This window comes from Corythoichthys intestinalis, chromosome 10 (genome assembly GCF_030265065.1).
Source record: "Corythoichthys intestinalis isolate RoL2023-P3 chromosome 10, ASM3026506v1, whole genome shotgun sequence".
Lineage (NCBI taxonomy): Eukaryota > Metazoa > Chordata > Actinopteri > Syngnathiformes > Syngnathidae > Corythoichthys > Corythoichthys intestinalis.
In genome coordinates this window covers 49,332,056-49,346,957 of record NC_080404.1, presented here as the reverse complement: position 1 = coordinate 49,346,957, position 14,902 = coordinate 49,332,056, and the positions used below count along the sequence as shown (strand labels likewise).

Sequence of the window (14,902 nt, the reverse complement as noted above, 5' to 3'; positions counted from 1 at the left end):
CACTTTTACTCACCGAGACGCCGACTAATCCGAGGAAAACAATGACAAATACGGCTCATTCTCTTTTTGAGTTAATGAAATAATGCATTAGCTTGTGGTAAATGTAGTTTTCGATTCATTCCGCACGTTTCAATGTCGCTCGCTCAATCCAACAGGTCATCGCTCGCTACCTCGCCTCCCTTTCCTTAGGTGGCGCCTCGCTCGGCAATTTATGAAAAATGTTCACATTAGGTTCGTCCTTCTTGACCTCACAACGGCTTTTGGAATATGTAGTCTTTCATGCTGCTTTCGGTTTTGAAAAAGAATAAAAAATAATGGAACTATAGAGATTAACACATGGTCCATGCAATAAAACTATAAAACTCAAATGACATTAACGCCCATTTTACTCGGTCGATTGGCGTCAAATAAAAACTGGTGTGGACATCAACTTCAGCACTTTCAAATCAGAGCAACCAGCGGCACTTGGGTGACGTAATTACAGTGTGACGAGGCTTCAACGATGATAGGCGTAAACATGGCGCCGCTGACACTTTCGGCGTTAAAGGGTTAAAGCAGACACTATTTTTTCATCTGTGTGATTTTGACAAAAAACACATTTGATGGTGATTTTATGCAGAAATGTGAAAAAGGTTCAGATACTTTTTCATACCACTGTAATTATCAGTAATTGCAAAAACAGATGAGTAATTATATAGATTTAGTAATAAAAACTACATGGTCAACTCATTTTTTTTTTTGTTTTCTTTGTAATATGAGTATTGACACAGCGAATGATGCATTCAATACAATTTAACCGAGTAAAACGCTCAAGTATTGGACTCTTCAACTGCCCTTTAGGTTTTTTGTCCTGCTATTATTTAACTGTAATATTAATGGAAATACAGTGTGAATTCTCAGTTGTATTCAATTTATTTCAATGAAATATATAACCGTGAAATAATTTTATAGGTAGGATTTTTCTTTACATTTGGACTCTAATATCAGCTCAGTAACTTTTGGGGGTTACTAATTGCACTGCAGATCCTAATTGGGGGGAAAAATCTGCACATCTGCTGACAACGGTGATGCAGGCCCAAGTGAGACAGCAACAAACACTGACCCTTCTCCACACACCATGCTGTTCATTGTCAGTGCCTGTTAGTGCGTTCCTCTCAAAAAGCATTGTCCAAATACCCCAACCCTCCACGATTCAACCCCAGAGCGCCGGCTGGCATTTTAGACGATAGATGAAGTTTGGCAGCCGGAAACTGCCAACAAAAACCAAAGAGACCTTGTGCTAATAGTTGCAGACAGAGAAAAGATTGTTCGATGGCAGCAGTAGTGAAAGCGGGCCTGAGCGACCCAACTTTAATAACTGTTTTAATGTGATAAGGACAGCATGCCCAAATAGAGAGCAGTTCTTAATTCCTCTTAGGATTTAAGTATCACAACCAAAACCTCTTGGTTAGGGTATGTTTTCAGTCCAAATAGGGGTGGGCGGTATAGCCTTAAGTACTTATCACAGTAAATTGAGCTTGCCTGGCACAGCCAGACTCCCTGTATTTTTCAAACACTGTGAGAAATAGTCTGGGACCCAGCCCATTAACGGCCTCTCGAGCAAGGTACAAAATCAATCGTCCAATCAGATTCGTTTATTTGCGTGACGTGTTCTTAACGAGTAAAGTCACTCTTGCGCACCGAAAGTCGTGTCTACAATAACACAGATGGCGAATGGGAGAACCGAGAATATGTTCCAATCCGCGGTAAAACCAGTTTTAAATTACCAAAAACACATCGAAACAAGTCATTGACAACAGTCAACATGGCTCGCGCTAGCCATGTTGAATAAACTTCTCTATTCTCCGCTCACGCTAATTACTTGTCGCTTTAAAAACGTCACATCTGCCCGTCGCTGATTGGTCCACTCCGCTGTCTGTTTGCCGTGGCTTTGCTCCGCCCTCGGAATTTGATCTGCCGGACGGTCGCCAGACTCAATCGCTGGAACAGAGTGAGTCTGGTATAGACCCCAATCACCAACGTCACACAATCACGTGATCGCTTTGTTGTGCCGCCATATTTTCCCTCATTGTGTGTCCGTATTGTCATTGATCGTAGTTTCTAAAGGTGGATTCACATGCAAATTATGGAAGCCCCGGTGCTTTCAGACGCTGTGAACTCATTGGATGCGTTGCATAAAAGCCGTTATTTGGAAAAGCTTCGGTCGATCCAGTCGCCAGATCCATATTTGATGCCCAAACCGATGTTTCCTCCCGTCCGGTCCCGTGCGTCAGAGCTCGTCCTGAGACCACAAAATTTCCAATCATACTCCAGTTTATGTCTTGATGAGGAGTCGGGTACCCAAAATCGGCACCGGCCCGAATATAAACCGACATTTGGTCAGCTGAGCGTCACCGTTGTCACGATTGTAAAATGAAACTTGATGGACAACGGGCTGATGTGTGCCGAAAAATAGCTGCCCCGCGTGAAATATCCCCCCTGACGGGAGCGCTTCTTTATAACGCTTTGTTGACGTGAATACATCAAATGTTTTCATAGACGCATTACAGTAATGGATTTACGACTGTAACATCGGTTTTAAATACAGTGCCTTGCAAAATATTCGGCCCCCTTGAACCTTGCAACCTTTCGCCACATTTCAGGCTTCAAACATTAAGGTATAAAATTTTAATTTTTTGTCAAGAATCAACAACAAGTGGGACACAATCGTGAAGTGGAACAAAATTTATTGGATAATTTAAACTTTTTTAACAAATAAAAAACTGAAAAGTGGGGCGTGCAATATTATTCGGCCCCCTTGCGTTAATACTTTGTAGCGCCACCTTTTGCTCCAATTACAGCTGCAAGTCGCTTGGGGTATGTTTCTATCAGTTTTGCACATCGAAAGACTGACATTCTTGCCCATTCTTCCTTGCAAAACAGCTCGAGCTAAGTGAGGTTGGATGGAGAGTGTTTGTGAACAGCAGTCTTCAGCTCTTTCCACAGATTCTCGATTGGATTCAGGTCTGGACTTTGACTTGGCCATTCTAACACCTGGATACGTTTATTTTTTAACCATTCCATCGTAGATTTGGCTTTGTTTTGGATCATTATCCTGTTGGAAGATAAATCTCAGTCTCAGTCTCAGGTCTTGTGCAGATACCAACAGGTTTTCTTCCAGAATGTTCCTGTATTTGGCTGCATCCATCTTCCCGTCAATTTTAACCATCTTCCCTGTCCCTGTTGAAGAAAAGAAGGCCCAAACCATGATGCTGCCACCACCATGTTTGACAGTGGGGATGGTGTGTTCAGGGTGATGAGCTGTGTTGCTTTTACGCCAAACATATCGTTTTGCATTGTGGCCAAAAAGTTCAATTTTGGTTTCATCTGACCAGAGCACCTTCTTCCACATGTTTGGTGTGTCTCCCAGTTGGCTTGTGGCAAACTGTAAACGAGACTTTTTATGGATATCTTTGAGAAATGGCTTTCTTCTTGCCACTCTTCCATAAAGGCCAGATTTGTGCAGTGTACGACTGATTGTTGTCTTATGGACAGACTCTCCCACCTCAGCTGTAGATCTCTGCAGTTCATCCAGCGTGATCATGGGCCTCTTGGCTGCAACTCTGATCAGTTTTCTCCTTGTTTGAGAAGAAAGTTTGGAAGGACGGCCGGGTCTTGGTAGATTTGCAGTGGTCTGATGCTCCTTCCATTTCAATATGATGGCTTGCACAGTGCTCCTTGAGATGTTTAAAGCTTGGGGAATCTTTTTGTATCCAAATCCGGCTTTAAACTTCTCCACAACAGTATCTCGGACCTGCCTGGTTTGTTCCTTGGTTTTCATAATGCTCTCTGCACTTTAAACAGAACCCTGAGACTATCACAGAGCAGGTGCATTTATACGGAGACTTGATTACACACAGGTGGATTCTATTTATCATCATCGGTCATTTAGGACAACATTGGATCATTCAGAGATCCTCACTGAACTTCTGGAGTGAGTTTGCTGCACTGAAAGTAAAGGGGCCGAATAATATTGCACGCCCCACTTTTCAGTTTTTTATTTGTTTATAAAAGTTTAAATTATCCAATAAATGTTGTTCCACTTCATGATTGTGTCCCACTTGTTGTTGATTCTTGACAAAAAAATTAAATTTCATATCTTTATGTTTGAAGCCTGAAATGTTGCGAAAGGTTGCAAGATTCAAGGGGGCCGAATACTTTTGTAAGGCACTGTAATTAAATTATCGTGGACGGGGCCACATAACCATCTTTGAACAGAAATGTATTAGTCTACAGGTTTTCACGACCATAACCCAATGACAATCACAGTGGTATGACATTTATTAGTTCAAGCAGAGTAAAATAATACATATTCACGGTACAAGAAAGTCGTTTCCGTGTGGGCTCTCCCGTCAGGGGGGACATTTCACGCAGGGCGGCTATTTTTCGGCACAACACCTGTTGTTGCGCTCACCTTCTTGCTGCGCGACCGTGACGACGAGCTTCGTAGTCTCCGACTGATGATTTCTGCGATCGTGTTGGCATCATATTGATGTTTTCGCCGCTGTCTAAAGGCTGTCGACACAAACACATCATGGACCGAGATAAACAAACCGTGCTGCTTTCGAGATTTGCCCTTTTAACAATGGGCAAACAGCAACTACTAAAATGACTGTTTATCTTCTCTGTTACTGCAACCAACCGCCACACATGCCTTCACCATTTTTGATTAATCACTGTTAACGATGTCAGGAAGGTTTTTGGGTGAGTTTACTAGGCGGTGATTCCTTAGACAAACAGAAAAACACGCAGTCGTAGGAGGAATGTACGTAGCGGTAATATGTGAACACGATGAGCTGACGGACAATATGGCAGCACCAGTCAGGGGGGCGGAGTTGTGACGTCACGTGATTGGGGTCTATACCAGGCAAAAATTGAGCAGATTTACCTGGATAACGATAAATGACGATAAATTCGCCCAGGCGGACTGTTATAGAATTTTTAAAAATCTGAATCAATGCATGATATACAAATCAACCATTTCTCGTTGATTTATTTACAAGCTTTCAATTTGACAAATTTCACAATTGTACATGCAATGTAAAAATTCAATACATAAAAATCTCTTGTAAACAATAAGCATCCGGGTATGAACATTTATGACTGCTTGTATGACTTTAACAATATACAACATTATAAATATTAATATGGCTACTACAGTGGCTGAGTGGTTAGCATGTCCGCCTCACAGTTCTTAGAACAAGGGTTCAATGCCGGGCTCCGGCCTACCTGTGTGGAGTTTGCATGTTCTCACCGTGCCTGCTGGGGTTTTCTCCGGAAACTCCGGTTTCCTCCCACATCCCAAAAACGTGTGGTAGGCTGATTTAAAACTCTAAATTGTGTTATGAGTGTGTGCGTGAATGGCTGTATGTCTTCTTGTGCCCTGCGATTGGCTGGCAACCAGTTCACCAGTTCAGGGTGTACCCTGCCTATTGCCCGTAGTTAGCTGGGATGGGCTCCAAGTGAGGAAAAAGCGGCATGGAAAATGAATGAATGAATGAATATGGCTAACACAAATGACTTACAGCAGGAGGGTTTTGAACTGTGTACTTCAAACAGAGGACTGAGTATCAGACAACTTATTGTTAATGGCTGCTGTGACATGATTACTCAACACAAGTGTTTACTTCAAGGTTTCAGGTTTTATTTTCCTAAGCATTTTCTGAAATAGAGGCATGCGCACATGCAGCACACATGCACATTAAGCTATACTGCTCTAACTCCTATGCCAATGAAAAATTTAAGATTTTATAATAGCAGTCATGACACTGAATAAAGCAAGCACACACAGAAAAATAGCTGTGGCCATTAAACGGTCATATTTTAGGCTACACTGTTGGATTGTACTTTATGCTGAATGCTGTGACATCATAAAATCTGTCAGAGAAATAACCCCCACACAGAGATACAAAATAACGCGACATACTGATTGGTAGATGCAGTCCATGCCCAGTCCACTCATTAAGTTCAGCCTGTTTGACAAGGTTAGAACCGCTGTCCCGGTTTGTGATGGTGACTTCACGTCTTACACAGAAAGCATTTTTTTCAGGGCCTGAACGATCATTTCACCCGTGTGGTCGTCCGAGAAATAGGCTGCATCCAGCAGCTCACCTCATGTTGTCTATGAAATGCACCGTCAAACTGATGTAGGGCTCCAAGGTTCGTCGTTCTTCTCAAATCCAAAATTTTTCCAGAAATCTGACGTTATTTCTTGGCACCACCACCACATTATGAGCATCAACTAATGCTATACTCGAAATGCCTGTGGCCTGGCTACCAGTAGCCGTTTCACTATTATCTGACTTGTAGCATTAGCCGCTAGCGTTAGCCTACCAGGCTTCTATTTGTTTGATTTCCTGATAAAAGACTTTATTTTTTCGTTTCATTAAAGAGTACCATGGATAGAAAGACATGTATTTCTTAAAATATAAATGTCAGTACGAGTTATAATAATTTGAATATTAAACCTCCTCTTAATATTTTTGTTTTAATAACATTTGTAAAATTTTAAATAAAAAAATAAACTCGTAGCTTGTCATTGACGTTGCGGTGACATCATATGGGCTCCCTGCCGTGCTTCCACAGTGTCACTCTTTAACTATGTAACGTGGTGATTTAAATACATCTCAAGGTGTCAATGGCGAGTTTTAACCCTCCTGTTGTCCTCATTTTCTGTATACACCCCGTGTCCTCCGGGTCAAAATGACCCGTCTTCACTGAACCCCCAAAATAAGCAGCTTAATTGAATTTTAAACACCAAATTTTATTTTTCTTGAAGAAACAACTTGTCATCGCCACAAAATGTGTGAATACCTGAGTTTTCTCTCTTCACTTGTATTTCTATATCTTAAGAAAAGAAAAAGAAAATAGGCAACAATGAGTTTTGAATAAATTTTTATTCATCCCAATGACTGTTTTTTTCTTTTCTTTTTTTTTTTCTATCCAGTGAACAATTTTAGACAATATACAATACAAAAATATGAAAAATAACATTAACCCATTCAACTAATTAACATTTCAACATTTCAAAATATGAAAAATAACATTAACCCATTCAACTAATTAACACACATCGGGCAGTATGCAAGTGCACAGCCTTTGCAGATATATTTTTTACACCTGCAGCACACAGTATGTGTTAGAACTGACATCTCTTCCTCTTACTTGCCTTAGCTGAGGAAGTGGCCGTGGTAGTTGGAGCCTCAGGTTGATCAGGAGCTCCTGCACTCTGAACAGCTTTCACAACTGCTGCTGAGGCTTCTGTGCGGGGAACATGTTTCCTTCTTTCAATGAGTGGAGTTACAAGGCCCTTTCCTGGCTGCTCCAGGAACACCCTCCTCTTGTTGTGCTTACCAGACATCCAGGTTGGGTTGATCTCTCTCCAAATTACAAAGGCATTGTAGGAGGAAACATCAATGATGTTGTGGAAGATGATGAGGGGCCAGCAGGCAGTCATCCTTCTGCAGCTGTACGTTCCAATCACCTTATCTAGGTTGTCCATACCTCCTTTGTTGCGGTTGTAGTCTAGAATGATGACTGGCTTCCTGTCCTCACGATCGCTCATGTCACCATTTGTGTGCAGTGTGCTCAGAAGAACCACATTCTGGTTTTTCTTTGGGAGGTAAGAAACAAGAGTGGTGGTGGGCGTGAAGGCAAACTTTGATGAGAAGACCTCGCTCTCTTTTGACGCAAGCTGTGCAGGTCGGAGCTCAGGCTTGTTTTTTCGAACTGTACCAACCATGGTGATCTTCCTGTTTAGGAGCTGCTGTCCGAGTTCATAAGAGGTGAAGAAATTGTCACATGTCACATTGTGACTCCTCAGTCCCTCTGTCACATCAAGCACAACTCGCATCCCCTGGTTCTTCTCTGGGCATCCACCGGTCAGCTTCCCGGTATAGAGTTGCATTTTTCAAGCATAGCTTGATTTGGCATCGCAAGCCACCCATGACTTGATCCCATATTTTGCTGGCTTGCTGGGGCATATACTGCCGGAAAGGACAACGACCTTTGGACAGAAGACACCAGTGATAAGTATCATTGTCACAGAAAACGGTCAATGAAATTAATAGTGAAAATCACTTTTATTACAAATATGAAAATGAATTACCTCTAAATGGAACCAGTTGCTCATCCACTGTTACCTCAGGCCCTGGATTGTAGAGGTAGGGCAGCCGCTCCACCCACCTGTCCCAGACGTCTCTTATGGCTGCAAGTTTGTCTGTCACACGTCTTGCTGGTCTTGACTTTCGGTCATCAAATCGTAGCAGTCTTGAGTAGGTGTGAAAGAGTTTGAGTGGCATTGTGGCTCGGAAAATTGGCCTTCCACTCTCTGCATCCCATAGACTAGCTGCAGCCTCACCTCGGGACCTGTATACACCTGCTAAGATTAGCAGCCCTAAGTAGGCCTGCAGGTCAGTGTCATCCATTTTTTTCCAGCTGTCTCCATATTTGCGAAAACCCTCCAGATTTGTCATTTCCAGGAATATTTTTTCTATTGCTGGTGTGATAAACAGGTAGAATGTAGAGACAATGTCATGGGCATGAGAAACAGCATACCGTGTGGGTCCTGGGTCATCTTTATGATGTTTTGCTCTGCATGCCTGCCATGTTGGTCATATGCTGCTGAGGACCATGTTATTTTGCCATTTTTTTGAAAGGAAAGTCTCTCTTTCAGCTTCTTGGTTTTCTTCTTCTTCTGAAGATGAATTATCATGCTCTGGGTTGTATTCTTCCCCATTTTCTTCTTCTGATACATCCTCCACTTCCTCTTCTGGACAGTTGTCTTGCTGGACATCTGAAAAAAATCATCTCTAGAGCCTCCTCAACATTATAATGCACACTCATGGCTTCAGCACAGAGAGAATGTGGGGTCCTGCCATCTGCAGCACCTTTATATCCTTTGGAAATCCACAGAAAAAAAGCTTTGCAGTCTGCGAGAATGGCACCTATCTTGTGTTGTTTACGTCTGATACTGTCTTGTTCACATTTACAACTAATTGATCTGAGACTGATCAAAGGCACAGAACACACAGAGAACACCCCCTGATTTGTCTTGTTTACTTCTGCTACTGATTGATCTGAGACACAACAAAAAATTGTAACATTCTGTGGTGTATAAATGACTCTGTGACCTTGATTTCAACTCTATTTGCCTCACGGGTCATTTTGACCCGAAGACCATCTTTGCAAATTTTTTTTGTACAGCTTAGTTGGAAATGTGAACAAAAGCAACATTTCACTTTTTCTGCTGTTGGGGCCAATCTAGGAAAAGTCATAAAATTTCAAGTTAAAAAAAAATTCGTTTAGGGGATTTTTTTTTGGTTTTGTTTTTAACACAGGAGCGGGTCATTTTGACCCGAGGACAACAGGAAATCATATAATAAATTAGAAATCAAGCCAATGAATGCGTTTTGTCCTTCGACTGACGCTGTAGTTCCCTGTTAACTGTGGGTCTATTGTACTTTACGTTCATTTGAATGTTGTCTTCACAACGTACAAGACTACTGATAATGGCTCCCAGCATCATAGTTTGTATATTGTGACTAAATATTGCCATCCAGTGTATTTTTTTAGCTAAACGAGTTGCTAAAATGTTTGAATAGAGTTTGACCAAAGTCTGAGTAAGTTTGATTCTGAATGCCAGTTCTCTTTGCATTGTGTTTTAACTGTGCAAGAATAGGGCCTAATTAATACAGACTGAAGCGCTTTTCTTTCTGTGAACATAATTTTTTTGAGAGATATGAATATTATTTTTGTAGTGTTTTCGTGGCGCTTATTCACGAGGAAGCAACCGGCAGGATTATCAACAATCTGGACATCTGCTTTTACGCGACAAGAATAAGGTAAGATGTCATTAGACGCCATTAGACGTCTCGGTAGAGGCAAACGTTTTCGTGTGTTGTGATGCACGGCCACGGGCTATCAGCAAAAATCATCAAACTGCTGTGCTTCGCTGTATGCCCTAATCATATGTAAAGCACACGGCAGCTCTGGATGCTAACTATCTCCATGATAAATAATGGAATAAGTTGGATCACACAATAGTTTACCGTGGAGATCTGCAAACAGTTTTGACATCAAACACTCTCCTACTTCCATCACTAGAGCAGCGGAGTGGTGTTGCTAGCGAACTTGACACACGAACGCTACTCGACTTATTGGCGTCTTTTGCTTTTGCTGTACTTCACACGTTCCACTTGGTTTCAAATTGGAAGGGCCGCACCGAGGACATGTTAATGTAGCTGAAGAGTGACACAGTGGAATTTCGGCAGCATGGCCATGTGACGTCACCGCCCTGCGGCGTCAACAACAATGGCGACCTACTACAACGCCTTGCAAAAAGTATGGAATCATCACTCAGACATTTTATCATATAGAACAAATTTAGATAAAAAGCTTGAAAAATAATGAATTAGTTCAAAAGTACAACTCTTTAGCATGCAGATTTGTGACTCTTGACACCTTGTCCAATGCAAATTCTTGACTCTTGACAAGGTGATGATGCTGGAACTTTGGTTTGGTGCTGTTCCAGGGAGGTTTACAAATTTACATTTGCAAAATTGCCTAAAGGAAATGGGATTTTCATCCAGGAAAGCAAGGAGAAAACCATCATTGACACTTAAACAGAAAAGAACAAGACTGCAATGGGCTAAGGAGAGGCAATCATGGACTGTGAATGACCAGATAAAGGTTATTTTCAGTGATGAGTCACGAATCTGTATTGGACAAGGTGATAATGCTGGAACTTTTGTTTGGTGCCGTTCCAGTGAGATTTACAAGGATGAGTGCATGAAGAAAACATAAAAATTCCCTTAGTCCTTGATGATACGGGGGTGCATGTCAGGCAAAGGCACTGGGGAGATGGCTGTGGTTAAATCTTCAATAAATGCACAAGTTTACAGTGAAAAAGACAGCTTTCTTATCCCTTCAATTGAAAATATGTCTGTCATTTTCCAAGATGACAATGCATCATGCCACAGAGCTAAAACTGTTAAAGCATTCCTTGGAGAAAGACTCATCCAGTCAATGTTGCGGCTTGCAAATAGCCCAGATCTTAAACCCTATTGAAAACCTGTGGTGAAAATTGAAAAAAATGGTCCACAGTAAGGCTCCGACCTGCAAGGATGATCCGGCAACTACAATCAAAGAGAGTTGGCACCAAATTGATGAAGAATACTCATCAAGTCCATGCCTCGGAGACTGCAAGATGCCATAAAAGCCAGAGGTGGTGCTACTAAATAGTAGAGATGTTTTTTGATTGTTATTTCTTTGTTTGTTTCTCATGATTCCATATTTTTTTCCTCAGAATGGAGTGATTCCATACATATTTCCCTGAACTTGCGCTATAAAAGTAACATTTACTGACCACTACAATGTTTTTTATTCATTTCTTATAGTGTTTCTGAATGCCAAAGAGTTGCACTTTTGAACTAATTTATTATTTTTTTCAAGCTTTTTATCTGAGTTTGTTCTACATAATAAAATGTCTGAGTGAGTGCTCGTCCGAGACTGGTGTTTCCATATTTTTTGCTAGGGGTTGTAGTTAAATAATTTTACACACTTCATTAAAATGCAAACATTAAGAGGGGTTTTAATATGAAATTATTATAACTCGTACTAACATTTATCTTTTAAGAACTACATGTCTTTCTCTCCGCGGTGCCCTAAAAAAAAAAAAACACGAATTTACCGACATGGTCAAAATTACGTGGGCCAATGTGAACCATCTCGCTAACAGTAAATTTTTAGTAAACCGCCCAGCTCTAAGTCCAAATAGTCTAATTTAAAATGTTTTTAAATCGCATAATCCTGATTTGAGTGTAAAGTATCTGGACAAAAGATGGAAATCATCAAAAGTATTGGATTTGTAGCCTTGACACTTTTTACAAATTGGAATCATACATTTGCTTCAATCGTACTTTGAGGGACTAACTTACATTATGTCATTGTTTCTGACAGTGTAAAAACCGTTGCCGAATACCCTGATGATATCTGACAGTGTGAATGGCAAGTCAACATACTGCTATAGTCCCCACTGTGTCCTTAAAAAAATCACTGAATAGATCAAATAAAAAGCATCTACTTTATAGAGTTTAAATACTGCATTTAAGAATAATCCACTGTCTGCCTCTGTAACCAAAGCTAGAGTCCTTATGTAACCACTTGATAATGAAATTAAATCAGGAATGAATAACACTGACAGAATAGCCACTATTTTTAACCTTAATTTTAGATAAAAACCAACAAGACTGTTTCTCAAGCAGACATTTCTTTGCTTCTGCAATAATCCAAATGTGTCTCTCGCTGTATTTCAAATGAGGACGCTTTGCCAACTGCAAAAGCTTTCCCCTCTAGTAAAAAGCTTTTTGCTGTTGCTGCTACACGGCTGGGGAGAGGCGCTTTAATTAAAATGCTGAACTGACACCTTCACTGTGGCAGGCGCGGAAGTGTGTACGCGTGTGTGCGCGAATCTAAAATCAGAATGTGTGCGAATGTATCAAGCACAGGTCGGTTATCTTTTGCATATTAATGTCTATGTAAATGTAAGTGTAAGAGTTTTGAGTCATTGTGAATACTGTGTTCATAGGTGTGTAGGTGTGTGTGTGAGTTCTGAGCATAAAATAATCATTACAAAGAGCACGTACCAGCGAAGCCAGTTCTCACCATCTGCAGACATAACACGGTTGTTTGCTCCCAATAAAATTTGGATTCACTAAAATATGCACGTTGGAACTTTTCTTTTTATGACATAAAGTATGTTTCTTGACTTAAAGGAGTTATAGTGGGGCACTTAAGGTTATTACAGTACCTTATAGTGCCTGTGACACGAAAAAGCATGTTTATTTCATAATACACGCGGTATTTTATGCTCCTGAATGATATGGACCGCTTGGATGTGTGTTGAGGCGATCGCTATATTTATTTAGTTTTTTGAATCCCGCGCCAGGAAAATGAGTGACTTCCGGCTTCGGTCTTGCATTGAGGAGGAGGGCGCTGTGACGTGTACGGTAGAAGACGTCCTCTTCACTATACAGCGTACTGTTGTGTATGGGGACGAATGATTCAGCTGATTTTGCGGATTAATACGTTTATTTTTCGCATCACGCCAGCCAAACGGCTGCAGAAAAATCATTCTGTATGAGTGAGAGGCGTATGCGCCTTTTTGGAGTTTCAAAAGGTTCCCATTCACCGTGGATATTTACTGTGGGACCATTGGACTTACGAGGAAGTGAGTAAACATCTTGTTTTGTATTATGTCAAATACGAATACAGTGATTACAAAGTAAACACTACAAACTTCCTTTAAATGAAGGACTACTTACGTTTGATCATTGATAGGCATGTAAAAAGCTGTCCTAATGGTCATTAGCAGCAGCCCGTTAGCTGCACAACAACTCCAGCCACCCTCCTCCGGGGAACGAACTGTAAATTGCTCTCCGCCGGGCAGTTTGTCGATCCGCGACGACAATAGACAACCGGGTCGTCATGTCAAATAATCCAGGATAGTTATGTGTGATTTTCCGCTTTGAAGACATTGAAACATCACTCGGTTCGGGTTAGCATGTCGGCTAGCTGTCACGCCTTCTGGTTTGTTTACATTCTCCGAAGCCGGGGAAGGGAAATGACGTATGTCCGATTTAGGTGTCATAAAATATAGTTCGGGAGGTGCGACAGTAAAGGTGAAGTCGACAGTTTTGACCATTATGGAGTAATTTTGCCATGTCGTCCTGAATAAATGCATTTTTATTATTTCATATTCCATTCAGCACAAGACTGTTATTTGTCATGACCATGCCATTTATTTAGCAATTGGGGAAAATACTTGGATAAAAAGAATATCCTGTAAAAATATTGAAGTAAAGAGACAGAAATAATGACATTTTGCCGCTCTCTTCGTCGCGTTTTCCTCATTGTGAATAGTTCCCCCTCGACGGGCTGACTGGTCCTTCTCAAGCCATTTATATAGCTATTGGGGAAAAATACTTGGATAAAAAGAATATCCTGTAAAAATATTGAAGTAAAGTGACAGAAACAATGACATTTTGCTGCTCTCTTCGTCGCGTTTTCCTCGTTCTGAATAGGTCTCCCTCGACGGGCTGACTGGTCCTTCTCAAGCCATTTATATTGCTATTGGGGAAAAATACTTGGATAAAAAGAATATCCTGTAAAAATATTGGAGTAGAGAGACTGAAACAATGACATTTGGCGGCTTTCTTCGTCGCGTTTTCCTCGTTCTGAATAATTCCCCCTCAATGGGCTGAATAGTAAAATCGATGAGACCAGTCTACCGCTGACGTCATCCACCTGTTGGGGACGCTAAAGCCCTATAATGGTAGGCGTGGCTAACTGGCAGATTAAAAGGCTAATTTCTCGTCATCTGTGCTTTGCTAAATTGTTGTATATAGTCGAATCGTCTCAAAATATGATTCTAATTCACATAATAATGCCATTTAAGACTTTTTTTCTCGTGTCGTATGCTCTTTAAGTGCCTTACTATAACTCATTTAACTCCCTAACAAGGGCCAAGCTAGGGTAGGTAAGGTTAGGTATCCGCCGGATCAGGCGTCAGCTCTCCAGATCCACATAGCAATCACGCCCGCTGAACGTCAGCGTGCCAGATGCGGCGTGGATCATTAATCTGACAGTCCAAACCCAATAGCAGGTGACTGTGCGTGGGATCCGGCGTCAGCTTGCCATTTTCACATACTAATCCCGTCCGCAGAATGCCTAGGCCCAGATGCGGCAGGGATCATCAATCTGACAGTCCAAATGATAGGTTACGCACTGGTCGGGGCGGACAGTGCAGACCGGATGTGCTAAAAATCTCAACCGAGTGCACCCTGTAGGTGGGCATCCGCTGCGA

The 14,902-nt window shown here is 41.4% G+C and overlaps 1 pseudogene; it reads right to left on the bottom strand.

Moving 5' to 3' along the window:
* Window positions 1-7,177: 7,177 nt before the first annotated feature.
* Window positions 7,178-8,833, bottom strand: LOC130922665 (piggyBac transposable element-derived protein 4-like; annotated as a pseudogene).
* Between the last annotated feature and the right edge of the window lie 6,069 nt (window positions 8,834-14,902).